General features: G+C 37.5%; 1 long non-coding RNA gene across 1 annotated transcript in view; it reads left to right on the top strand.

Annotated features, from left to right (window-relative positions):
• The window catches only part of LOC145522344 (uncharacterized), a 144,389-nt gene that overhangs the window by 67,341 nt on the left and 50,707 nt on the right, over positions 1–26,341 (top strand). The window contains exons 3-4 of the long non-coding RNA XR_014065991.1: positions 19,356–19,432; positions 22,637–22,742. This is a non-coding gene — a long non-coding RNA (uncharacterized LOC145522344). The remainder of the gene's footprint in view (positions 1–19,355; positions 19,433–22,636; positions 22,743–26,341) is intronic.

The raw sequence follows: 26,341 nt of genomic DNA, 5'->3' as shown, positions 1-26,341 counted from the left end.
GTTTCCTTATTGCATTTCAACATCTCTGTGCCTTATGCTTCCTGCCTTTAATGAATGGTTAATTATGGATATAAATTAAACAATATTTGAGAATTTAAAAAAAAAGCAATGTGCTGTTTAAAACTAATGTACTAGACGAGATAATCTACTGAATCAGAAATTAAGAGGCTGAGTCATGAGCCAGCTCCTCTGACCTCCTCCAAACATCGAAAATGCTCACTTGAGGACACATGAAGTGTCTGAGACTATTTCTTTTTAAAGGGAACATTTCTTAAATAATGACTCTATTTTTTATTCAAGTAATAGAAATTTCAGTAAAGATCAATATTGTCTTGAATTTTAGGAACCGTTAGACCTGTGAACGAATGACTAGGAAAAACTTTTCTAATCCAAACCCGTTAGTTTCTCCAGGAAAAAACCGAGGCCCTAAGAATTGATGTCTTTGTCAAATGTTTAAACACAGTTAGATAAATACCTGAAAACAACTCAGAGATGTTTGTTTTATATCCTTACTATTGGCATTAATATTTTTAAATCATTTAACATAATTGATATTAATATTGAATTTTATGTCATATTATCTCTAGTATTGTTATTAAATAGGAAAATAAAGAATATTCAGTTCCTCTCACTAGAGTCATTAGATTATTATTAATATCAAAGTTCTAGCAAAATTTGAAATTAAAAGGAAAATTACTGGCGTTTTCCATTTATGAAGATTAGAATGTTGGTTTTCTGCTGTGGAACTGTGCTAGGTTTTACACGTAGCCTTCAAATCTTAATCATTTGACTAACTTGTGCCATTCCATGTTAAAAAAAAATCTCAGAATTTCCAGCACTGATTTTTCCATAATACATTAGTAATTTGGACTCCAAAACTGATCTTAAAGTATAAAAAAGTGAAACAAGAATAGAGATAAATACTAGTCAAGTATCTAACTACTTAATTCTTTGCACATAGAACATCCTAGTTTTGGAGAGAGTTCACATTTTCCATTCTTCCTTTGTTTTGTTTAGTATTATGTGTATCAAAGTCCAAAACAAAATTGGAAATCACAAAGGATTTAAAACAGAGGGAATTAAATATGCAGAATGGGTTACACAGTTGATGGAAGAGCTAAGAAGCCAAACAGAGGATGGTAGATAACAGAGAGATCAGATAACACAGAAGGCTACTGCCCTCCCTGAAATGGAGGAGAAGGACTGTGAAATTCAGGAAACATGGCAGGACTGACTGGCCTGTGCGGAGCTGTGGAGAGCACACAGCTACTCTTCAAGATGCTGCCCGTGGCAGTGAGGGAAGGACAGAGATAACTGGGCCCCTGTGGTTCCTTCTGCCCTCCAACTTCCCACTGGAAGTTCACCTTGACCCAGCTCAGACAGAAGCACACTGATTTCCTCTGTCCATCCCCCTCCAACCCTTCCCTGCCCCACCTGCCGCCACAGCTTTGGGAAATGTTGCCAGTGATACAGTGAAGAAATGAAGGCTCATGGAACTCTGATTTATTTTCTTTTTTTATGAACAGTGGAGACAATGTTAGTGATCTCTTCTTCTAAGATCCCAGTGTACTTTCCGCAAAACTTTTTGACACACATTTTGTCATAATTACTTACTTGAACAGGTGCCTCTGTCAATGGGTTGTGACCTTCTTGAGGAGAGAAGCCAGCTTTTCATTTCCATTGCCAGCAGTATCGTCTCATATATACCAGGCACCATGTATACCCAGAGGCATGGAACGTTAATCTGCCAGCTCCCATAGTTAATTGATGCCCAAATGACAAAAGCTAGAAGTAGAAGAATAAATGTCTGAGGTAGCAATGCCTGTGCCTCATAGCTACACACCTTCATGCATCAAATATCTCCTTGCAGAGTTTTTGCTAATGCCACCACTGCCTTCATATGTAAGGAAACCCTGAATAAATGTAAATCTCTCCATCTGAAACTGACACTAAACAGAACAAACTCTGTGGCTGTGATCATGCTGTGTAGGGTAGCTTCATACACACACACACACACACACACACATAAAAACTTTTCCCTATATTGTTCATTTTAGATTTAGTTTGATTTTATTGTCTAAGCCAAGAGTTTAACTGCCTGCTCAATTAACATGGCTTAAGAAAGAAAGGGCAAATATTGGCCCACCTTTCTATATGATTGATTAGAATCATGGCCTTCACTAGGTAGGCATCATGAGATTATAAGCCAGGGTGTATTGAGGTTTCTTTCTTGCCTCAGTCTCAGGAAATATTTGAAAAGTACTAGGAACAAAGGGAGCTTCTCAGCTTCTCTGTCCTGGCTGGCCTGCCTGGGTTTGACAGGTGGAATGGTGACATTGAGGTTATTATTGAAGTGTGTATTCTGTTGATTCTGGCTCCTGATTTGGAAGAGCTACAAACACTTTCAAGGCATATTTCCTGCAAAAAGAGTCTTGAGTAAGCTCTGTAAATGTACACCAGTCCATATAGTTTTTCTCCCCTGCATTTGTTTACTCCACAAATGTTTTTTCAGTGCCTGCCCACGCCCCATATTATGTGCTGAGAATACAAAGATGAAAAAATGCTGTTGCATCTGGTCTTCAAGAAGCAGAGTGGTTCAGAGTTTTGTGGAAAGGGAGCCACAAAAACAAGTGTTTAAATAGTTTAAATAGACCCTATATAAGCTATTCTAATGTATGATGCATAGAAAAGATGGACTAGAGGGTGGAGGAGGATGTGTTTGAGTCAAAGGGATGAGAAACATAAAGAAAAGGCAAGATGAAGATTTACCAAGACGTGTAGGCATGGGAGAGCATGAGAATTTTCAAGGAATTCCATTTACTGCTTTTACTGGATAAGAAGTAGGAGAGGATGTTGAGGGAATGAGACTGAAGGGAGCGAACTGAAATAAGGATTAAGTTCTTTATTTGCCAGCTAAGGAGTTAAGAGTTTATCCTGTAAGTGATGATAAGCCATTGAAAATTTTTGAGCATGGTAAAAATATTTCAAAGATTTTTCTGTTGTAGAGAAAGAACTGTTTTGAAGTGGAGATTAGGTTTAAAAACAAGAAGTCTAATTAGACATAAATTTTAATAATCAATGAGGAGGCTTTCCCTTGAAACTCATTAAACAGATATTATATTAAGAGCAAGCCAGCATGAGATGTGTCACTAGGCATATACTGTGGAACGAAGTGGTCATGGGCCCTGCTTTTGTAGAATCACAGCTCAACAATGATGAAATATAATGTTGCAAGGGCAATAATGGAGCTGGAGAGAAAGGAGTAAACACAAGAGAGGATTGAAGATGGATGAAACTGGACTTTGACACAGCAATGTGGAAAGATAGAGACATCTGAGATGTTGTTTTGAGTTGAATTGTGTCCCCTGCCCACCATCAAATTAGTATGTTGAAATCCTAACCTGTAGTACCTCAGAATGTGATCTTATTTACAAATAGGGTCGTGGGTGAAGGAAGGTTACATGGATCAAACAGCGTGGAGTTTAAACTCTCCTCCAGGTCCTCCCCACCATTCTATGCAAAACAAAGAACTCTCTCACCTGAAGGAAAAAACAAATGGACATTAAGGTTGATTACAGCCAACTCCCAGCCCGGTCCAGCCTCTGGCCAATCTCTAGAATTCCTTGCCCCAGCCGTTTAAGAGATAACTACTCCAAACAAGCTTGGAGAACAGCCCCCCTTCAGACAGTAGATTTCCACATATATGCCTATATATACTTACTCTTTTCTTGGGTTAGTGCAGCAGCTCACTAATCTGACTGCTGCCCCTTCTCGCCTCATTAAAGGTGATCTGTTCCTGTAAGGTGCCAGTCTCGTTCTTTTTCCGAACTGCACCTTCTCTAACTCCCTTACCCTACAACGGGAGGTAATTAGTTAGAATGAGGTCATACTGGAGTAGGGTGAGTATCTAATCTGATATAATTGGTGTCCAGGTCATTAAGATTTTTTTTGTATAGTTCTTCTATGCATTCTTGCCACCTTTTCTTAATATCTTCTGTTTTAAGGTCCATACCATTTCTTTCTTTTATTGTGCCCATATTTGCATGAAATGTTCCCTTGGTATCTCTAATTTTCTTGAAGAGATCTCTCGTCTTTCCCATTCTATTGTTTTCCTCTATTTCTTTGCATTGATCTCTGAGGAAGGCTTTCTTATCTCTCCTTGCTATTCTTTGGAACTCTGCACTCAAATGGATATATCTTTCCTTTTCTCCTTGCCTTTAGCTTCTCTTCTTTGCAAAATTCATACTTAAATTGAAGAAAGTAGAGAAAACCACTAGACCATTTAGGTATGATCTAAATCAAATCCCTTACGATTGTACAGTGGAAGTGACAAATAGATTCAAGGGATTAGATTTGATAGACAGAATGCCTGAGGAACTATGGATGGAGGTTCATGACATTGTACAGGAGGCAGTGATCAAGACCATCTCCAAGAAAAAGAAATGCAAAAAAGCAAAATGGTTGTCTGAGGAGGCCTTAGAAATAGCTGAGAAAAGAAGAGACGCTAAAGGCAAAGGATAAAGCAAAGATATACCCATTTGAATGCAGAGTTCCAAAGAAGAGCAAGGAGAGATAAGAAAGCCTTCCTAAGTAGTCAATGCAAAGAAACAGAGGAAAACAATAAAATGGGAAAGACTCAACAACCCAGTTTGTGGTGTTCCAGAGTCCTCAGGAATATAGATGCTTCTTAGGTTCCCAGCTTGACCGATTTTATTTTATAGTGAGAAACATGATATGAACTTGATTTTTTCCCATTATGTGTCAGCACAAAGGAAGCTTCTTTCTTATCTGCCTCCCTCATAAATTCTGAGAATGCTGCTTTTATTATCGAATTTGTACTATTCTTATGAATTGTATTTGAAGTTGGAAATGGACAGAACCATGGTTTCTCATGCCAATATTGATTCCTTTTTCAGTTACTATGGGTTTGGTAGAGTCTAGCACTGAATCACTTGCAAAGCTAGGCTAAAAATTTGAAAAAGTTAAAAAAAAAATAATTCCTTTAGATTGTTCTTTTGGCTAGGACTCATAGTTAGGCAATTAATGGAGATAAAGTATATTCCCTGCTAATATAGTTATATGAACAAAGCTACGTGTATAACCTGTTCAGCAACTTGATGGTTTATTGTTTTATGATAGTTTAAACTCCACCTTTAAAAAAAACAACACTAGAGTCTGTTAGCACTTTTGCTTGATCTTTGTGGAATACTATGAAAATAATAATAAACCTCTAGGTAGAATAAACAATCTGTTTGTGACAATTGCCCAAGTGCCTTCTGGCAAGTCTAGTCCTTTCTGCTGTCTTTAAAGTTGCAAAGTGCAAATTGCTTTGCAGCAGTAATACGTTCTGGCCAAAATAGGGGAAAAGTACATACAAGTTTCACTTTAAAGTTGAGACTGGTGATTCAATCATCTGAACTTCATCAGTGGCTTTGTGAAATTGGCTCTTTTCTAAGGAAGCAGTTTTTGCCTACAAATCAAATTTTAAACTATTATAGTCCTGTATTACTGTTTAGTAAAAAATAGAATTGGGGAGAAAATATGGTGGTATATAACGTATGGTCACATTTTAGAGGATACATTTGCTTAGAATGTAATGTGACTTAATCACTATTACCATTTCCATTCAAAATATTACCTGTCCCCAAAGCTAGCCTCCATATAGTGTATAAACACGAAGCACTTCCTGCTAAAGTGATGGGTGGATAGAAATTGGTCGTATGTGAGAATATAATGTGGACATTAGCCACCCTCCAAGCTCCAATTTTCCCTTGTTTATTTTTCCTTTTCACTGCCATTATTCCTAGGTGTCACTTCTATTAAGTAGCCATATGATCTGACTCCTAAAGTTGGTATCTGTTTTTCAAAATTCATTTTCTTACAATCAAATGTGCAATAAGCACAGATTCAGAGGTTTGGAAAAATTATACCATATTGCCTGGTCTCTGAAAAAAATAACTAGAAATGATGATTTTTGCTTTCTTTTTACTGGTATTTGAGAATCTGCCCAATAATTTCGTCTGATCATTACAATGCTTCACAGTGTGTCATTGTTAGTCAGTCATGTCCGACCCTTTGCAACCCCATGGGCTGTAACTCACCAGGCTCCTCTGTCCATGGAGTTTTCCAGGCAAGAATACTGGAGTGGATAGCCATTCCCTTCTCCAGAGGATCTTCCCAACCCAGGGATGGAACTGGAATCTCCTGCTTTTCAGGCAGATTCTTTACTGTCTGAACCACCAGGGAAGCCCTTCTCTCCTATTTAGTGTTTGATCCATTCAAATATCACTTCTCATTATTCCTAATTGCTAAGTGAGGCCTTTCCTATTTTGTTTTTTACTTTATGTGCTGTATTTGCCACTGTTGACCAGGCACTGTCCTGGATCTTCTATATTGATACTGCTTCTTCATTGTCTTCTTATTCATCTCCTCCTCCATATCAGTTTCTCATGCTCATTGGAGTGTCTCATCTACTCATAGTTTCATATAACAAACAGTCATGTATCTTTCAAACCTCTTCCTGGACTTATATATCCCACATTCTACTCGGTATGATCAAATGATCCATAGGAAACTTACCTGTAATATATCAAAAAGCAAATTTGTCTTCTCCATAACAAATTTCTCTCCTTATCCCATATTTTCTAGCGCTACGAATGGAATCATGGCCAGGAAACTTGCACAGTAATTTGTAATTAACTTACTCTTCCCCCTTATCCACTATCCATATATAATTAATTTTAGATTATTGCTGGGTTTTTTTTTTTTTTTTTGATGGCCTTTGGGATATTAGTTCTCAGACAAGGTATTGAACTGGGGCCCTTGGCAGTGAAAGTGCAGAGTCCTGACCACTGGATTGCCAGGGAATTCCCTGGTTACTGCTGATTTTTAAATCCCAGCTCATCCCCATGGTCATTACTTTAGCTCAAGTCATTACTATCTCTCTTCTGACTGCTTTCTCTTGGTTAGTTTCTTAATTGGTCTCCTTTATCCATCCTTGTACCAGCCAAATCTGTCTTCAGTCCATTTTCCAGAATGACCCTTCAGAAAATCAGATTTAAATACTTAAGACTTTTTGATAAAAGCCTTTCAATTTATTCTTACGATTTAGGAGATACATTCCAAGCATCATAATTCAGGGCAAAAGCTCTCTCATCTGCTGCTAAGTCGCTTCAGTCGTGTCCGACTCTGTGCGACCCCATAGACGGCAGCCCACCAGGCTCCACCATCCCTGGGATTCTCCAGGCAAGAATACTGGAGTGGGTTGCCATTTCCTTCTCCAGTGCATGAATGAGAAAAGTGAAAGTGAAGTTGCTCAGTCGTGTCCGACTCCTAGCGACCCCATGGACTGCAGCCTACCAGGCTCCTCCGTCCATGGGATTTTCCAGGCAAGAGCACTGGAGTGGGGTGCCACCGCTTTCTCCTCTCTCATCTAGTCCTTGTTTAATTTCCAGTCGTACCTCTGGTTACCCAATGTCTTACACTTTTTGCATCAGCAAAACCAAACTACTTGTGTTTTCGTCTGACACCATTCAGTTCCTCTGCCCTGTGTCTTTGCTCTCACTTTTAAGAAGTCTCTCTCCTTTTTCATCCTTGACCTAGCTAGTTCCTAAGAAATCACTTAGGTGTCATTTTCTTCATAAGGCTTTCACTGCAAACTATCTCCTGTTCCCTATGGGGTAGAGGAGGTATTCAGTAAATGTTTGTTGAATGAATTACTCTCCATTTTGTTGATCTAAGTGGAGGATCATCTGAAAACATGTCAACATTATATTAGAACTACCGATACTAATTTTCAGGTCAATGTATTCTTGCATTGATTTATTCCATGTGGGGCTGTGAAAGTGAGACTGAGCTCTTTTCTCCTCTTGGAATAATTGTTTTCCCAAATTTTGTGTAATTAGTTCCTCTTTATAGCATCAGAAGTTGGTTTCATATGCTACTATTTGAGTAAATAGAAAATATTTGTATAAAATTCCTATAAAACTACAAATTAGATATATGAAAGTGAAAATGTTAGTCACTCAGCCTTGTCCAACTCTTTGCAACTCAATGGCCTGTAGGCTGCCAGGCTCCTCTGTGCATAGGATTTCCCAGGCAAGAATATAGGAGTGAGTAGCCATTCCCTTCTCCAGGGAATCTTCCTGACCCAGGGACTGAACCCAGATCTCCTACATTACAGGTAGATTCTTCACTATCAGAATAGACCACTACAAATGTAAACAGGTAGGCAAATATGTCAAAGTAAAAGCTAGTCACTCAGTCCAACTCTTTGTGACTCCATGGACTGTAGCCCACCAGGCTCTTCTGTCCATGGAATTCTCCAGGCAAGAATACTTTGGTGGGTAGCTTCCCTTCTCTAGGGGAATCTTCCTGACCCGGGAATCAAACCCAGGTGTCCTGCATTGTAGGCAGATTCTTTACCGTCTAAGTCACTACATGTATTTAAATTTGGAGAATCAAAGATTATTTCTTGCTGCAAGCTATAATTTAAATTGTTTTTACTTAGTTCTGCTAGGCAAGTTAATAGCATTTTTAGTATGCTCAATCTTGAGATGAAATTATAACCTGTAAACTGAGGCAGTGACAGAAGTCACAGAGACACTGATAACTCTGGATTTATCCTCAATTACATTGATAGGTTCAGCAGTTTATTTTCTTACCTTAGAAGAAAATGTTGTTGGGCATTTGAGTTGTAGTTTCCCTTACCACAAAGTTTATTCTTTGGATTATACTCTTGAAAGTCTTGGATCACATAGACTGAAGCGTTTATAGACTATCATTCTTCCAAGAAGAAAAACAAAAATCTTTATAGTTACTATGCCCACTTCAGCAGGAACCATGATCCTGACAAAATTCTCTCAGATTTGTTCCTGCCATTTTAATTAGGTAAGTGAGTTAAAAGATCCAAATCATCGCCTTTCAAAGTATACTTTTTAAAAATTTGCCTTTTCCCTGTTTTTACTGTGAAATATTTGGTACACAAAAGAATACATGTAATGTATGTATGTGAGTCATGGTGCATATTATTAAAGCCACCTTACATGGCAAGGTGATTCTAATTGGCAACCAAATCCCTTTAGTACTAGTCCTAAATTCCATGGACTCAGTACAGTAACATACTTAGGTTTTTTTGTGTGCGTCTGCTGAAAAGGTTCAAAGAGAGCAACGAGGTTTTCCATTTCCTCAGTGAGCTATGATGTTCTTGTTACTTAACATGAGTGAAAGTGAATGCTGAACTGGCAGAGCAATATACATGTACTACTAATAAGTCCATTAATTTTTTTCACTTTTTCCTTGTCCTACTGTGTAAACATTTTTTTTTTTTCTGTAGAATGAAATTATCCTCAATATTTCCTACTAGTTACCATCTGTCTATTATGGTCTCATTCTTTAGGGAGAAAAGTATATTTGGGTTGATGTAGAGGAAGATTGGTTGTCTGCACAAAAGGAGGAATCCTCATTATCAATGTAATATTGGAAAAAGATGGAAAAAAGGGGTGTCCCTGTGTCTCCTGGTTGTCCCCCTGGCTGACTTAAAACATAAAACAGGTGAAGCGCTGAGTTGCTTCAGAATGATGCATGAAGTGGCAGATGGTGAGATTGTATTGGAACCAGATTTTTCATGCCCAATCTCATGCCCTTGTGCATTTCAGCTGCTATTTTTCATTTGTTATAGAAATGTCATTATCTTGACCAGTAATGCAGTTGCTCAGAGATTTTGAAATCCTTAAAGTCTTTATTTTTTCGGAGAGCCTGTGCTGGAACACCACCGACTGTGTGTCGTGTGCATTGTATTAGGCTAATGTAGGGTGGAAATAGCAAATTGACTTTGATAACGGATTTTCAAGTGTGCTCTTTGTGGATGAAATGCTGTTTCACTTATTATGATTTTTTCAGGCAGTAATTTATTTGTAAATGTCTTGACTGCACTTTAATGCCACTCTGTCTCTGGGGGGTGAGTCTGTGTTACAAACAGTCACAGAGATAACGAAGTTAGGAATACATCCTCAATGTGGCATTTGTCTAGGGCTTGAAACTTTTTGTGTCCTAACAGCCTGACAGGAACAAATGATTCAACAAGATTTAGCAGTCTAAGGGTAGGAAGGCTACAGATTAGCATACAGTTGCCCAGAGGCATTATACATAAAAGTCCTTTTTATAAGGAGGTTAGAAGCTGACAGAGAGGCATGAAGAGGCCATCTTTTTCTCCTAATGCTTATTGGAAAGACTGGTGGTGGTGGATGGTACTGGGTGGCGGAGCCAGAGAAACAACATTGCTTCTGAGTGACCAGGGATTTATATCGAAGAGAACTGTTTTTTTTTTTCTAAAAGAGAAAGAAAGTCAAATATATGACTGTTATGCATACTCAGTCATGTCTGACTCTTTGTGACTCCATGCACTGTAGCCAACCAGGCTCCTCTGTCCATGGAATTATCCAGTAAAGAATACTAGAGTGGGTTGCCATTTCTTTCTTCAGGGGGTCTTTCCAACCCAGGGATCACACCTGTGCCTCTTGCGTCTCCTGCATTGGCAGGCAGGTTCTTTACCAGCTGAGACACTGAGGAAGCCCATGCTGTGCTTAGTCGCTCAGTCACGTCCGACTCTTTGTGACCCCATGAACTGTAGCTTGCCAAGCTCCTCTGTCCATGGGGATTCTCCAGGAAAGAATACTGGAGTGGGTTGCCATGCCTTCCTTCAATGTATCTTCCCAACCCAGGGGTCGAACCCAGGTCTCCCACATTGCAGGCGGATTCTTTACCATCTAAGCCATCAAGGAAGTCCAAGAATATTGGAGTGGGTAGCCTATCTCTTCTCCAGGGGAACTTCCCAACCCAGGAATCGAGGGTCTCCTGCATTGCAGGTAGATTCTTTACCAGCTGAGGTACCCGGGAAGCCTCTAGGGTACTCTTATTACAAGATAGGTTTTCATGGATTTCTTGGATTGGGTGAACATTTGTGTTTGTGTGTAGATTATTAGAGGCAAATAGGTTCTAGACCAGAGTTTGGTGAATCTTCTCTGTACAGGGTCAGACAGTAAGTATTTCAAGCTTTGTAGGCTGTATGTTCTCTGCCATAACTATTAATACTCCCTTCTGCTAATGTTGTGTGCAAGCAGCCATAGACAGAAAACAAGTGAATCGATGCAGCCGTATTCCAACAAAACTTTATTTAAAAACACAGGCAACGGCCAAATTTGCTGTACAAGCCATCGTTTGTTAACTTCATTTCTAGGTTAAGTGGCAGAGGACTCTGCAGATGCTCATACCACTGTATTGCTATCCTTTTAAAATAGCTGTGAGAAAACCTTAGGTCACACAATCCAAGTTATTCTGTCCTAGGCCTCTTATCCATAGTTTCAATAAAGTTACAAATTTCCACTTGTCACTGTCATCCTCCACAGTTGTGCCTTAAAGGTGATTTGAATTTAAGACATATCTTGAAGGACATGATATTAGAATTATCTTTTAGTGTTAACAGTGATCAGACAACTACAGTGCTTTGGAGAGAGAGTTATTACTGTTTTGGGCTAAACATTTGGGATGGAGTTTGATAGTGTTTTCAAATATATTTTCCTTGGTGGCTCAGATGGTAAAGAATCTGCCTGCAATGCAGGAGACCCAGGTTCAATCCCTGGATTGGGAAGATCCCCTGGAGAAGGGGATGGCTACCCACTCCAGTATTCTTGCCTGGAGAATTCCATGGACAGAGGAGCCTGATGGGCAACAGTCCATGGAGTTCCCAAAGAGTCCAACATGCCTGAAGTGACTAACATGTTTACTTTGATAGTATTTTTGAATAATAGACTTCAAGAACTGAAGGTTTTATTTTGCAAGAAGTTTGACTGATTTCATACATACACACTCTCTCTCTCTCTCTTTGTCTTTTCCAGTTTTTGCTATCAATTTCTAGCTGTCCTCCCCTCTCCCTTCACCACTCCACTGTATCATACTGGGTTCCTGGTTGCCGAGGTGCTGCGTCACCTTCTGTAATGTTGCTTGATCTTTGATTTCCCGTGAAGCACAATGAATCTTACATTAGACTGTTCTGAGTCAGGTGGTGCACCATCTGTTCCCAGGCCTGGAAAACAGGAGTAACAGAGAGCAACAGCTACCCTAGCTTTCAGCAGAATATTCATATTCCCACAGTGAGAAAGAGGCAGACGATTCTGATTTTAGGCAGGGTGAAATTTTTCTTTTCCTCACAATCCCCTAATAGATTTGATATGAAACCTTTCTTAAAATCATTTGACACATTAGTACATTCATGGAATGGAATAGATTTGGACCTATTTGCCTTTGCTGTTCTAGGGTAATGTTAGATTTAAGTGGTTGGGAATGGTTGTGTAATTGTACATAATAGCTTCATTGCGTGATGCTACCCAGAACACACGAGCACAGCTGGCAAACCTGGATATTGAAGCTGATAGCAGGTAGCATCTAACAAATTGAAAGAATAGAGGCCAACCAGAGATCTCCTGGCTGCCAACTTGTGATAGCATTTAAAAGCCTGATCTAACCTTCTGTTAAGAAAATGAGAAACCCATTTACCACACAGCTTTAAATCTCTGAGCTAAATAATTAACTATAGATAGAACTCTTTTAACTATACATTGCTCTGATAGTAATGTATTCAGATTAAAAGTCAATCACTTTTATAGTACACCCATCAGTTTAAAGGCATGGCATATACTAAAGTTGCTAAGACATATGTCTGTAATGCATTAAAAGCCCACCCTCGTTAAGGTCACAGATGCTGTCAAAATACTCTAATGACTTCCCTAAACATCACATGGATTATAAAAGGGGGAAGGAAAAACAGGACATTTTTAGATACTATTTAAAAGAGTTCATTGATCTTTCTGTTCTTTTTTATAGTTTTTCCCAGGTATTTTTGAGAACTAGCATTTACTACGGAGAAGGCAATGGCAACCCACTTCAGTACTCTTGCCTGGAGAATCCCACGGACGGAGAAGCCTGGTAGGCTGCAGTCCATGGGGTCGCGAAGAGTCGGACACGACTGAGCAACTTCACTTTCACTTTTCACTTTCATGCATTGAAGAAGGAAATGGCAACCCACTCCAGTGTTCTTGCCTGGAGAATCCCAGGGACGGCGGAGCCTGGTGGGCTGCCATCTATGGGGTCGCACAGAGTCGGACACGACTGAAGTGACTTAGCAGCAGCAGCATTTACTAGGAATCTAAAACACTGCCCCTCCCCCCTCCCAAATCCTGCTAAATGAGAGACCAAAAGCTACCCAGGTAAATTTTAGGAACTGCTGGCCCTCTCCCTCAAATCTTGGGGAACCACTTGTGGAGTAGAAAGTTCTGTTGTATTTAGTTGTTGGAGGTCCGTCCTTTCACTATTGACCAGGGCATATCTGATATCACAGTTTAATACAAAACTCAACAGCTTTTGAAAGGGTACTGGATGGTAGGGGTTTATACTATGATAGGAGATAATGACCCGGTGGATTTTGTCTCAGGTATAGATAAATAGATGTCTGGTTATCAGGAACGCTTTTGCAGGTCTTCTTGGCTTCAGGAAGATATATGTTGAGGCAAATGCTGGACTGAGGCAGTAAGGGAAGGAGATGTGATTCCATATTATGCAAAAGGTGTGGTTTAGTCACTGTATCGTGTAGACTCTTACAACTCCATGGACTGCAGCCTGCCAGACTCCTCTGTGCATTGAATTTCCCAGGCAAGAATACTGGAGTGGGTCGCCATTCCCTTCTCCAGGGGCTCTTCCCTCTCCAGAGATCGAATCCGCATCTCCTGCATTGCAGGTGGATTCTTTATCACTGAGCCTCCAGGGAAGCCCTAGAGAAAAGGGACATGTAGTGATTCATTCAGTCCTGCTAACTTAAAAAACATATTTAATAGCACAGATTAGAGCCTTACCATATTTTTCTAGTAGAACCAAGAGAGTGGCAGTCCCAGTGCAGCCAGAGAAGTTTCTGATTATGAGATCAGCCTGCTTCTGGAACCCCAAATATAATCTTGACACATTTATAATCACCTTTAAGAAGCCCAGAACAACAGCTCACTGTTGCTATAAACAGCATGTTATTTATTTTCAGAGGTAGAAGTTTAGTATAAAAGTTTTTAAAATCCATTCTGCTTGCAATAAGGGTATTTTTAGACTTCCAAAATTCATGCTACAATTTTACATGATTAATTTTTAATCTGAGCCTTTTCATTTCCACTTTTTCACTAATATATGATCCTTCCAAGGAACTTCTGAACTGAAGGCCTTTGACTTCTCTCTGTGCAGCCTTTATGTCAAAATCTATGTGGTTCTTGGACCAGGGAATTTTTCACAACATTAAAATAAAAATAGGCATTCTAACCTTTGATCTACACCCTGGTCTACACAGCTGTGTTTTTCATGGATCCAACATCCACACTGCCAGTTGGGGCAGTCTGTCAGGCAGTTCCAAACCATTCCAGAGAACACACTGCTGATTTCTCTTTCTGATTTCACTCCTGTTTCCATTTACTTTACAATAATGGAATTCAAGGACGCCAAAATCTACTGAAAACTCACAAAGTTGTGTATATAGATTCAAAAATGAAGACATTATCCAAGCAGATCAAACAGGAAGATCACTGTGACCTCAGAATTTATTCCCTGGCTCATTTTAAGATTATTTTTACGTTGCTTTCTGTATGGTTCCACTAGTTTTCCAAATTTCTCTTAATCTGCTTTACTGTTGCAATGAAGAATTCACTGTACAGTCTTTATAAATAATGTGATGAATATATTGTCTAATTGTTACCAAGCTTTGAATAGTCCACACTACTTTGAAGTCCATCTAATCAGTGATGGATTTGCTTTGAGTGCCATTGAATTACATTGTTGAAGCATCTCTACATTGGTAATGTATAAACAGAATTTTTTCTCTTGGTAAAATTTTTTTAACTTCCTTTATGTATTCTTCCAGGGGCTTATGCTATTTAATATATTTAACTTGGATCAGTTTGCAATTAGAACAATTGGAAGAACTCTACATAGTAGGCAGGGCAAATCTCTATGCTACTCAGTGCATAGCTTCAGCTTGTCCATGCCTCATCTCTCCATGCTTGTAACCCCATTGCTTTTTCACTATCTCTTGGTCCAGTTTGAATTCTATGATCCATTGTTTTGGTAATTCTCTCACCGATGACCTAGCCTCTCGTATCCCTTTGCTTTTTCATTATATTCAGACAAATAATCAAATCTGGTTAAACTTGATTGACCTCTTTATCTGTGGTAGTAGCTGGGTAATACAGCATAGCTAAAGAAAATAATACAAGCTAGAGAACTGGTATGGTATTGTTTTACCTCACTGCATTCTTGGTGTTACCCATTCATAAACATGTCCTGTCAGTTTAACATGGTAATTAACTCTTTAATCCAATTATGCATATCCATATGCACTATCATTATAGTTCAAATCATCATTACTTTCTCCTAGACTCCTACAGTTACCACCTGACTGACGTTCCAGGATCTACGCTTGACTATCTCTGATTTTTTTCCTTCCAAAAATTTTTCAAAAACATGTATCTGGTCAAGTGCCCCCACCTTGGAAGTTGTTCATTGGTACTAGAATAAAAACGAACATTTTTAACATGTTCTGTATGATTCTTCATAGTCTATTTCCTGTCTGCCTCTCTGCGCTGTACTGTAGCATCTTCTTGTGATACCCAGTTACTACTGACCTCTTTCACTGCATATTCTAGGTCCTTTTATTTTCTAAGGTAAACATTATTCAAGCTTTTGATCTCAACTCAGATATCTTTACAAAAGAAATGTGCCCCTCCAGCCACCCCTACTCTACCCTCACCCAGTGACTGATCAGAATTGAAAAAAGTATGCCTCCTTGCCTCAATGTGAGACCAACTCGGTGGTGCAGTTCATGCTCCAGGAATCCCTGTGGGGTCAAGCTCAAACTAATCTCCAGACGAGTACCCATTCTTGCTTAAATTTCTTCCCTATTGATCCTGCTTCTCTTACTTCAGTCTTCCTGAGAACACTCTGTGAATAAGTCACTTAAACAAGAATCCCGATCTCAGGCTCTATTTCTAGGAAACCAACATAAGACAGAACTCTGTATTTTTCCTCTACTATACTCTTCAAGCCTTCATGTGTATACTTGTGTCTTGATTATTATTGCTTGTTTTGCCACTAGATCATAAGCTCTTTAGGGCAAGGATCATGTATGTTTTGCCCTTCATTGTATATACAGCATACCCATAGAGTACCAGAAATATAGTCAACGGACATTCAATAAATAACTGTTGAATGAATGTTAAGTGAATCTAAGTGTCATTATCCTGCCTCATGGTTGGGCAGTGTTGAACTGTAGGCTTCTGGCCAATTCCTTTTGGGAACAAGAATGCCCACTCTGTGAAGGGGAAATAGAAGTCACAGGTTTAACTCTTTGATCTTTTGACCTCTGTAACCCTTGCCTAACTGTATCTTGGTGCTGTGCTTAGTTGTTCAGTCGTGAACGGCTCTGGGTGACCCCATGGACTGTAGCCTGCGAGGCTCCTCTGTCCATGGGGATTGTCTAGGCAAGAATACTGGAGCGGGTTGCCACGCCCTATCCCCAGTTCCTGTGTCTTAGCTAAACTCAACGCATTTGCTCATTTTCATCGTCAATCCATAACCCTACATCTTCTCCAGGTTTGAAAGCACATGGGGTGTTTTATATGCCTATAATTTATATCACCCAAAACATGTTTATTGTTGTAAAAGGTTTATCTTGCCTTGGCTTTTCTAGATTTTTTGTTTGTTTGTTTCTAACTTTTGCATTTCATTTGTTACTCAAATTTTTAAAAAATGTGAGCATATCTTTTTATTAAACTTTTCATAAAAATACTAAATAATTGCTACTCAAGATTACTTTCGGTAATACTGATTATTATAGTTTCTCAGATTTGACACTCAGCATTTGAAAATAAAATTTTGTGTTTCCCTTAAATCATATTCTTTGAATATCATTATATTTGATTTTCTATATGTTCATCTATATGTAAGGTGAGAACACTAAATTAGCCCTTGGTTAATATAAACAAATTCCTTTCAGTAAGAGCTGACTCATTTGAAAAGACCCTGATGCTGGGAAAGATTGAGGGCAGGAGCAAAAGGGGATGACAGAGGATGAGATGGTTGGATGGCATCAAAGACTCTATGGACATGGGTTTGGGTGGACTCCGGGAGTTGGTGATGGACAGGGAGGCCTGGAGTGCTGTGGTTCATGGGGTCACAAAGGGTCGGACATGACTGTGTGACTGAACTGAACGGAACTGAAGTACTTTTTCTGAAGTAATAAGTGCAAAACTGTGAGAGGAGTGTTACGTATTTTATTTTTTGGAGGTGGTGATAAATTAGAGTTCCTGTGTCATAATTTATACTTCTTCCAAAAATGTATCTTTTAACACTATAATTACTGACTAGATGAATGATTGAACTTTGATCAGGGAATAGATATCAGGGTCACAATCTGGTACATAGAAAAATTTATATGAGAAAATGTGTGTAAAGATTATGTGAGAAATATCGTCTCTTAAATCTGTCTTCAAGTTTGGTTGTGAGTTTGATTATATGATAGAAAAGAGAAATAGAATTTCCAAAGGGCTAGCGAACTTAGCAATAAAATGAAGCAGATTTTAGGTTCTGAAACAAATGTATTAAACTCAAACAATGCCTCACCTCACTTAAATCACTTTTTGAGACTAATTAGACATGGTTTGAGAATGAAGATTTTATTTTCAATTATTGAAAAGAGAGAAGAAACACACTGACTAAATCTGTCTTTTTTTTTTTTTAAGGCTCATAATTGCAGTTATCTTTATATTATGGGTACCACTGTGTGATAATTGATCTTCACTCTGCCCTCACTCATGTTGTGATCAATTATCAGCCAAAGGTGGAAGTTGTTGCTGAATTTCACACAAAAAATGTCTAATAAATTCTTGGATTTTTAATTATTAAAAGGTGGTTAGGAGTGACTTAAATTTCCAACTTCCTGATATCCTCTAGAACTGTTTTTTCAAAATTATATATTGTTAAAAGAAAAAAGTAAAATAAAATTAAGGAAAATTAGTGACATTTATTGTAAAAAAAATCTAAACTCCATTTGATTCAGCTACATCTTTGGACAATTCTTAACTAAAATGTGATTGAGTGGTCATTAAATGAACAAAATTGTAAAAATACATCCTAAGTAGTTGATGGCTATAATAGATAATTGTATCACATAAAGTGAGAAGTAATCAACAAGACTGATTTCACTTATTGGAAGGAAAATATAATAAATACGTAGTCATAGCATTTATATGTAAAACAAAAGCTCCAGAAGTTTAAATTAAGCTTTAATTAACAAAGTGCTAGGGAAGGAATGAGGTAGTCTGCTGTATAAAAGAAACAAAACTTGTTTAATACAGGTGGTGTTGCTTGTGTTGTTACATCTGTTTATTAGGAAAATCTTTAATAAAATGCTGACTTGTGTTGGTAAATATGTAAATTTTTCCTGTGAGTTAGTGAAATTATTGACCTGTTCTATGTATATTTTGTAACTCATTGTGGGCTTTTGTGGGTTGTACTAAAATTGCATTTGCATTACTTTTCTACATTCATTTCCTACTTTTTTGTATTGGTGTTATAAAATATTTTGATTTCACTAGTTTTATAAACTGGTAGATTCAGCATTCACTGGTTTTGAACCATTAAGGCTGAATAATGAAACATGATTCTAAAAATAACTCATTCATAGCTAGATTAGATGAGTTGTGGGAAATTGATGAAAACAAATTTTTAAATAAAGACCTAATTAATTTTTAATTAGTGCTACTTTAACAGATATTTTTAATAATTGACTTTTTTTCCTCCAAGAATTCAAAACAAAACAGATTGTCTTCAAGATAAATATATTATTTAACTGATTTCCTAATCATACTGACTGTCCCATTTTATATTCGAAATGGAGATTTTTTTTAATTGCTATAAAAATAAACATTATTTTTTACTCCAAACAGAATGTTATAGAAAATGACTTCACAGTATGGGAAATCTATAAATTGATCCCAAACTTCAAATTCAGCTTTTCAATTGAAAAGAAGAAAGAAATCTAGAAAAAGATACATCTGTTCTCAAATACGTGAACAGATCTGGAAGGATTTTCAGAACTGTTATATAACATGCATGTCACTATGCTCTGATGCCAGTTCCCCAGGTCGTCATGTTCACGAATGTCACTGGATAGCTAGTTCCTCTCTTCCAGCATCCTAAGACTATCTAAAATATAAGAAATACTTCCAATAGAATATCTAAATGGAAACTTTTCCTTTTTTCCTCTCCTTTAGGGCATTTTTCAGACTCCTGCATTTCTTCATGCTCCATTATTCTTAACTGGAACACAGTGACTGTTGGATGTTGTCAGGTAAAAAGGAAGAGTTGTCTTTTTGGAAAAATAAAATAGGATTTTAGACAGTTTGAATTAGTATCTCTGGGCAGAAAATGTTCCAATATATAGTATTCTACTTTACATTGATATTGTCAAATATATTGAGTAAATAATGAACAGTCTATGTGTCTTCACTTATACATTGGTTGGTGAAGGCTTTTGTGCCATTGTAACAGATTACTGAAGATAAAAAATGATCAGTAATTAAGTTTAGTTTTGGTCATAAATTTATTTCTACAGTGATCTGTCAAATAAGCTGTTATGGCTTACAGTTTTTAATTGATTAACAGATACACATTGATGACTGAGTATGTGCTATGTGATTCAGTTCAGTTCAGTCGCTAAGTTGTGTTTGACTCTTTGCGACACCATGGACTGCAGCATGCAAGGCTTCCCTGTCCATCACCAGCTCCTGGAGCTTGCTCACACTCATGTCCATCGAGTTGGTGATGCCATCCAACCATCTCATCCTCTGCCGTCCCCTTCTCCTCCTGCCCTCAATCTTTCCCAGCATCAGGGTCTTTTCCAATAAGTCAGTTTTTTTGCATCAGGTGGCCAAAGTATTGGAGTTTCAGTTTCAGCATCAGTCCTGGATTCCAATGAATATTCAGGACTGATTTCCTTTAGATTGACTGCTTTGATCTCCTTGCAATCCATGGGACTCTCAAGAGTCTTCTCCAACACCACAGTTCAAAAGCATCAATTCTTTGATGCTCAGCTTTCTTTATAGTCCAATTCTCACGTCCATACATGACTACTGCAAAAAACATAGCTTTAGTAGACAGACCTTTGTCAACAAAGTAATGTCTTAGCTTTTTAATACGCTGTCTAGGTTGCTCATAGCTTTTCTTCCAAGGAGCAAGTGTCTTTTAATTTCATGGCTGCAGTCACCATCCGCAGTGACTTTGGAGCCCAAGAAAAGAGTCTGTCACTGATGTTTTTCTGTAATTCTCTTGCTTTTTCTATGATCCAACGCATGTTCACAATTTGATCTCTGGTTCCTCTGCCTTTTCTAAATCCAGCTTGAACATGTGGAAGTTCACAGTTCATGTACTGTTGAAGCCTGGCTTGGAGAATTTTGAGCATTACTTTGCTAGCATGTGAGATGACTGCAATTGTGCAGTAGTTTGAGCATTCTTTGGCATTGCCTTTCTTGGTATTGGAATGAAAACATGGAAACTGACCTTTTCCAGTCCTGTGGCCACTGCTGAGTTTTCCAAATTTGCTGGCATATTGAGTGCAGCACTTTCACAGCATCATCTTTTTTTCATTTGTTTGTATGATATTACTAAAACTCAAATAAAAATCACTTATGAACTGGTAAATACTAACTGTGTGATCAATACCCAAAAGGAGATTTACTTGTTCAAAGTGCAGCTTTTTAACTTAGTAAACTTCAAAAAAGTTGTGAAGATTTATAATCTTATACATAGCATATGAGAGCCTATATCCACATGTAGCCTGTTGTTGTTTTCTTTTTATGTGAATTTAATGTGTTCAAAATGGTATCTCACTTTTCCTGACCACTAGTTGCAGCAAGTATCCCTTCTTGTTTATTGGTCATTTGCCACTCTTGTGAAATGCCTGCTCATGTCCTGTGTTTATTTTCTGCTGAGTGGTTTGTCTTTTCCTCATCTTATTATGAATATTAATCTTTTTGTTTTCGTATGTTACAGAAAAATTTTCTTCCAGTCTCTCTGTTGTCTTTTAATGTTAATAATTGTGTCTGTTGAATATATAAATAGTCAAATGTATAATTTTTTTCCTTTTTGGGTTTTTCTTTTCTGATAAAATTTTATCACCTAAAAGTTACAGGAATATTTTCCAATTTTTTCTTTACTTTAAAATTAACTTTTTTCTTGAACAGTTAGAACTTTGTTTCATCTACATTGTTAATGTATATTGTGAGAAAGTGATCTATATGGTTTATTTTGGGGTGAATAGTGGAGAAGGGCATGGCAACCTACTCTAGTATTCTTGCCTGGAGAATTCCATGGAAAGAGAAGCCTGGCAGTCTACAGTTCATGGGGTTGCAAAGAGTTGGACACAACTGAGTGACTGATATGCACACATAGCTACTGTAGAAGAACAGTATACCAGATTAAAGATCTTTTTCTTATTCAATTAAAATGCCAGATTTATAATATATTATCCTCTCTAATACACTTAAATCTAATTCTAGAGTCTCTCATTTGCTTACAATTTAGCTACTTATTTTTGGGTCAGTTTCATCCAGTTTTGAATAAAGAGTTATAGTAAACTTTACCATACTCTTCATGTTTCTCCCCCAAACTTTTAAAGCAGCTTTTACAAGATACCTGTTTATAGGAATCTTAATATTAATTTTGTGATCCTTTCTGCCCACCACATTTTCTAAAAATTTGATTGGAAATGCATTAAATTTGTGTAATAATTAGTAAAGAACACAGTTTAACTATTTTAAGCATTCCCACCCAAGTCTTTATTATATCATATTTTATAAATTTCTATTTGTATTGTACCTATCCTATCGAATTTAGTCCTTGGGATTTTACAATTTTCTCCATGAGATATAAATCCATTAATAGTAACAAATTAATAGGATTAAGTATAAAACTCTACATCAAGGTGACTTTACTATTTGATTATCTTCATTAACAGAATATTATATCCCAGGGAATTTTTGTTCGGGATAATAACACTGAATTTTTGTTCAGGATATAATTATATTGTTTCAAGAATTTTTAGACATTTAATTTATTCAAAGAAAACATTTTTAACTTGCTCTCATCAGGAGAAACAGATTTCTCATAAAAATTAGTTTGGTCATTTGGGCTTTACCCTTTAAGATTTACTTCAAAATTCTTATTTCCTTATGTCCATCAATCACAAACTCTTATAACATGAGCTTTGTTCCATCCCAATCAAGACCTCCACTCTGTGTGGAAAAATCAACCTTAAATCAAACCCAAACTTTAAACATATCCCTCCTTTGTCTTTCTCCTGCCAAGTGTCTACAGAGAGTGTATGGAGGTGGTGTTCTCCCTTAATACAGAACAATTAATTTGACTTTGCCTGATGAAAAGATTACTTTGATGTTCTCTTCAGTGAGTTGATAGTCAACAGTTATTATGACTTTTCTCTTTCTTTCTGTTTTAACTGCATGGTCAAATTATAAAGAAATACTACTGTGTTTTCCAGTTTATTCAGCTACAGTGCAAATTCATGTGCATATGCTCAGTTGGTTCTGACTCTCTGTAACAGCATGGACTGTCGCCCACCAGGCTCTGTCCATGGGATTTTTCAGGTAAGAATACTGTAGTGGGTTGCCGTTTTTTACTCCAAGGGATCTTCCCAACCCAGGGACTGAACCTGCTTCTCCTGTGTCTCTTGTATTCACAGGCAGATTCTTTACCACTGAACCATCTGGGAAGCCCACAGTACAAATCTCTCTTATTAAATACAAAATTTATCAGAAGAATTTTTTGGATTTTCTTTCTAAAACCAATCATAATCAGAAAAAAAAAATACTGATTTTTCTCATTTCATAAACTACTTAAAAAAAACCTGTTTCCCCTTTATTATTAAAAGCAAGTTGAATAAATATAGTGATAGTGATCATTTTCATGTATTTCTGATTTTTTTTGAGCTGTATCATTTCATTGTTTAATAAATATTTTATGCTAATTTTTAATTTTTTTTTTACCTTATTGTCTTCTTTCCTAGTCCAGTTTTTCTTAGAAACTTTGTTAGAAAAGGTTGATGAACTCTTGCAAATGTTTTAGCAAATATGTTGGTGTTATTAATATAATCTATGAGTTTTCTTTTTTAAAAAATGTTAAACATTTCTAAATGGTGAATAATCTTTGCTTTACTAGACTTACAATAAAGTCTTGACTTATTTTAAAAATACTGTTAACAGGTATATGCTGACACTTTTGAAATTGCCAGTATTTGACTACTTGTGACCTAAAAATGACAGGTTTTTTTTGTGATTACTCTAAATAGCAAGTATGCAGTAACTATCAGATCCAATTAGTCTTTTTTCCTGCCTATGACCTTGAATTGCCCACTGTCCAATATTAATAGAGCCATGCTACTTTCCTTTTGTTTGTAGTTCTATGATTTGCTCATTCCTTTGTTTTCAATTTTTCTTTGATATTTTGTTTTATATGTACCATTTGTAAATGGCATTTGTTTTATATGTACCATTTGTAAATGGCATGTCACTAGAGTTCCTTATTTCATTCAATCTGATATTATTTGCCTTTGAATAAATAAATTCAGTCCTTCATATTCATTGTGATTAATGATATTTTAAAATATTTTCACCATACTTCATGTTAATTTCTTTGAGTACATTTATTTCCTTTCCCCCTATTTCTAACTTGTTTTTCCTATGCTGGCTTGATTAAATGTCTTTCTGTTCTGCTTTTACTGTCTACTTTAAATTGGAAATACAGTACCATTGCATTTCTTATTCTAGTACTGCTTACATTCTTGTTGTAACCATCTATGTAAAGATATATCTACATCAGAGTTAATTAAATAATTTGTGAACCTGCACAGGAAATTTCCTGTGACTGGTTTTCCAAAATCTTTACTGAGGAAAATGTTTGGAATGCATTTACTTCCCCAACTCCTGGATTTAAGTAGTTTGGAATTTTGGTATAGGAACTATAGTAATACCTATATTTTAAAAACCATTGATTAATATTTTAATTATAATACCTATCACATAACATTGAGTATTTGTATACATATATATATTTAAAAATCATTGCTTGCTACTCATCAAATTTTGTTTTCCTTTGTTTTGTTGATGGTGTTCTTCAGTTCAGTTCAGTTCAGTTCAGTCACTCAGTCGTGTCCGACTCTTTGTGACCCCGTGGAATGCAGCACGCCAGGCTTCCCTGTCCATCACAGCTCCCAGAGCTTACTAAAACTCATGTCCATCGAGTCAGTGATGCCATCCAACCATCTCATCCTCTGTCATCCCCTTCTCCTCCTGCCTTCAATCTTTCCCAGCATCAGGGTCTTTTCAAATGAGTCAGTTCTTCACATCAGGTGGCCAAAGTATTGGAGCTTCAGCTTCAACATCAGTCCTTCCAATGAATTGGAGCTGTCCAATCAGTCCAAATGAGAACTGATTTCTTTTAGGATGGACTGGTTGGATCTCCTTGCAGTCCAAGGGACTCTCAAGAGTCTTCTCCAACACCACAGTTCAAAAGCATCAATTCTTCAGTGCTCAGCTTTCATTATAGTCCAACTCTCACATCCATACATGACCAGTGGAAAAACCATAGCTTAGACTAGACGGCTCTTTGTTGGCAAAGTAATGTCTCTGCTTTTTAATATGTGGTCTATGTTGGCCATAGCTTTTCTTCCAAGGAGCAAGTGTCTTTTAATTTCATGGCTGCAGTCACCATCTGCAGTGAATTTGGAGCCCAAGAAAATAAAGTCTCTCACTGTTTCCATTGTTTCCCCATCTATTTGCCATAAAGTAATGGGACAAGATGCCATGATCTTAGTTTTCTGAATGTTGAGCTTTAAGCCAACATTTTTCACTCTCCTCTTTCACTTTCATCAAGAGGCTCTTCAGTTCTTCTTCACTTTCTGCCATAAGGGTGGTGTCATCTGCATATCTGAGGTTATTGATATTTCTCCCAGCACTCTTGATTCCAGCTTGTGCTTCATGCAAGATGGTGTCCTTATAAGTTGGTAGAAACACATGTCATATTTTCCTCACAATTACATGGATGATTATAGAAAAGATAAATATTACTTGCTGCATGTCAGAAAATCTTTGTTGCATGTCTTTCTTTTGCTTTCTGGATTGATGCACCTGACGTTTTGGATAAATGGAACCGCTGTAAATAAGGTGTTAGTAATGTGGTGGTGGAGTGTGAGGAAGGGGAAGTGTGCTCTAGTCCTATGATCAGGTGTCACTCTTTTAGTGAGCCTGTGCCTTTCACCTATGGACTTCACCTGTGCTTCTCAGTGTTTTTCTCTCTTTGAGTGGGACAGGATGGCTAGAGTAGGTAGTTAGGTATTTCTCTCCCCCTGCCCTGCCAGAAGGCTAAAGGGAGCTGGTGTTGTATATTCTCTTCTCCCAGGTCACTTAGGCTCTAATTAAACCCTAACAGCTTGGGCTCTGGTTAACTAGTTTCCTGTGATTGCAGGTCTCTTTAAGAAGGGCATGTCCAGACCTATTTAAACGTGGTACCTTTCCCCAGCCCACTTCCATATGGGTGAGCGGAGTTTTCTCCTCTAGTTACTGTGGGAAACTGGTGGAGCTCCTGGAGGTAAATCTCACGGTATTGTGGGGCGTCTTATACTTGGGTGCCCCTGGGATTTTCAGAGTTGTCCAGATTGAACTGCCAGCAATTCATCAATTATAGTTCAGGTTTTCCCGCCCGGCACTCATTCCTGGGGTGGTTTCCACCAATGAGTCTCTGCCTGTGAGCCTGGACTCCCTCCATCCCCCTGTTTCTCTGTGGTTTGCCTTGTGATCTCCTCTCTGTTATGGGTCCAAGAAGAACTGTTGTTTTTAAGTCTGTTCAGCTTTTCACTTGTTGGGATGGAATGGCATCTTACAAACTCCTTATTTGTGGATCAGGAAACCAGAAGTTCTTTTGTTTTCATATAAAAACTAAAAACTAGATCTTTGCTAAGAACAGTATTTTGAAATCATAGTTCCTTCCTCAAAACAGATTCTGTATATATGTATGTGTATGTGTGTATGTACATATATATATATATATATTTTTTTTTTGCCACCTTGAGTTGAAGATTAGAAATCTGTTTCTAGTCTGACTCTTTGTTTTCATTTATTCTTTGTCTGAAAGTTTGTAAAATTTTGTCTTTATTCTTAGAGTTTGGTTATCTCGTCAATTTTATTTATGT

This window comes from Giraffa tippelskirchi, chromosome 10, assembly GCF_054371585.1.
Source record: "Giraffa tippelskirchi isolate mGirTip1 chromosome 10, T2T-mGirTip1v1.2.pri, whole genome shotgun sequence".
NCBI lineage: Eukaryota > Metazoa > Chordata > Mammalia > Artiodactyla > Giraffidae > Giraffa > Giraffa tippelskirchi.
Note: the sequence above shows the minus strand (reverse complement) of the source record. Positions and strands in the feature narration are given on the sequence as shown.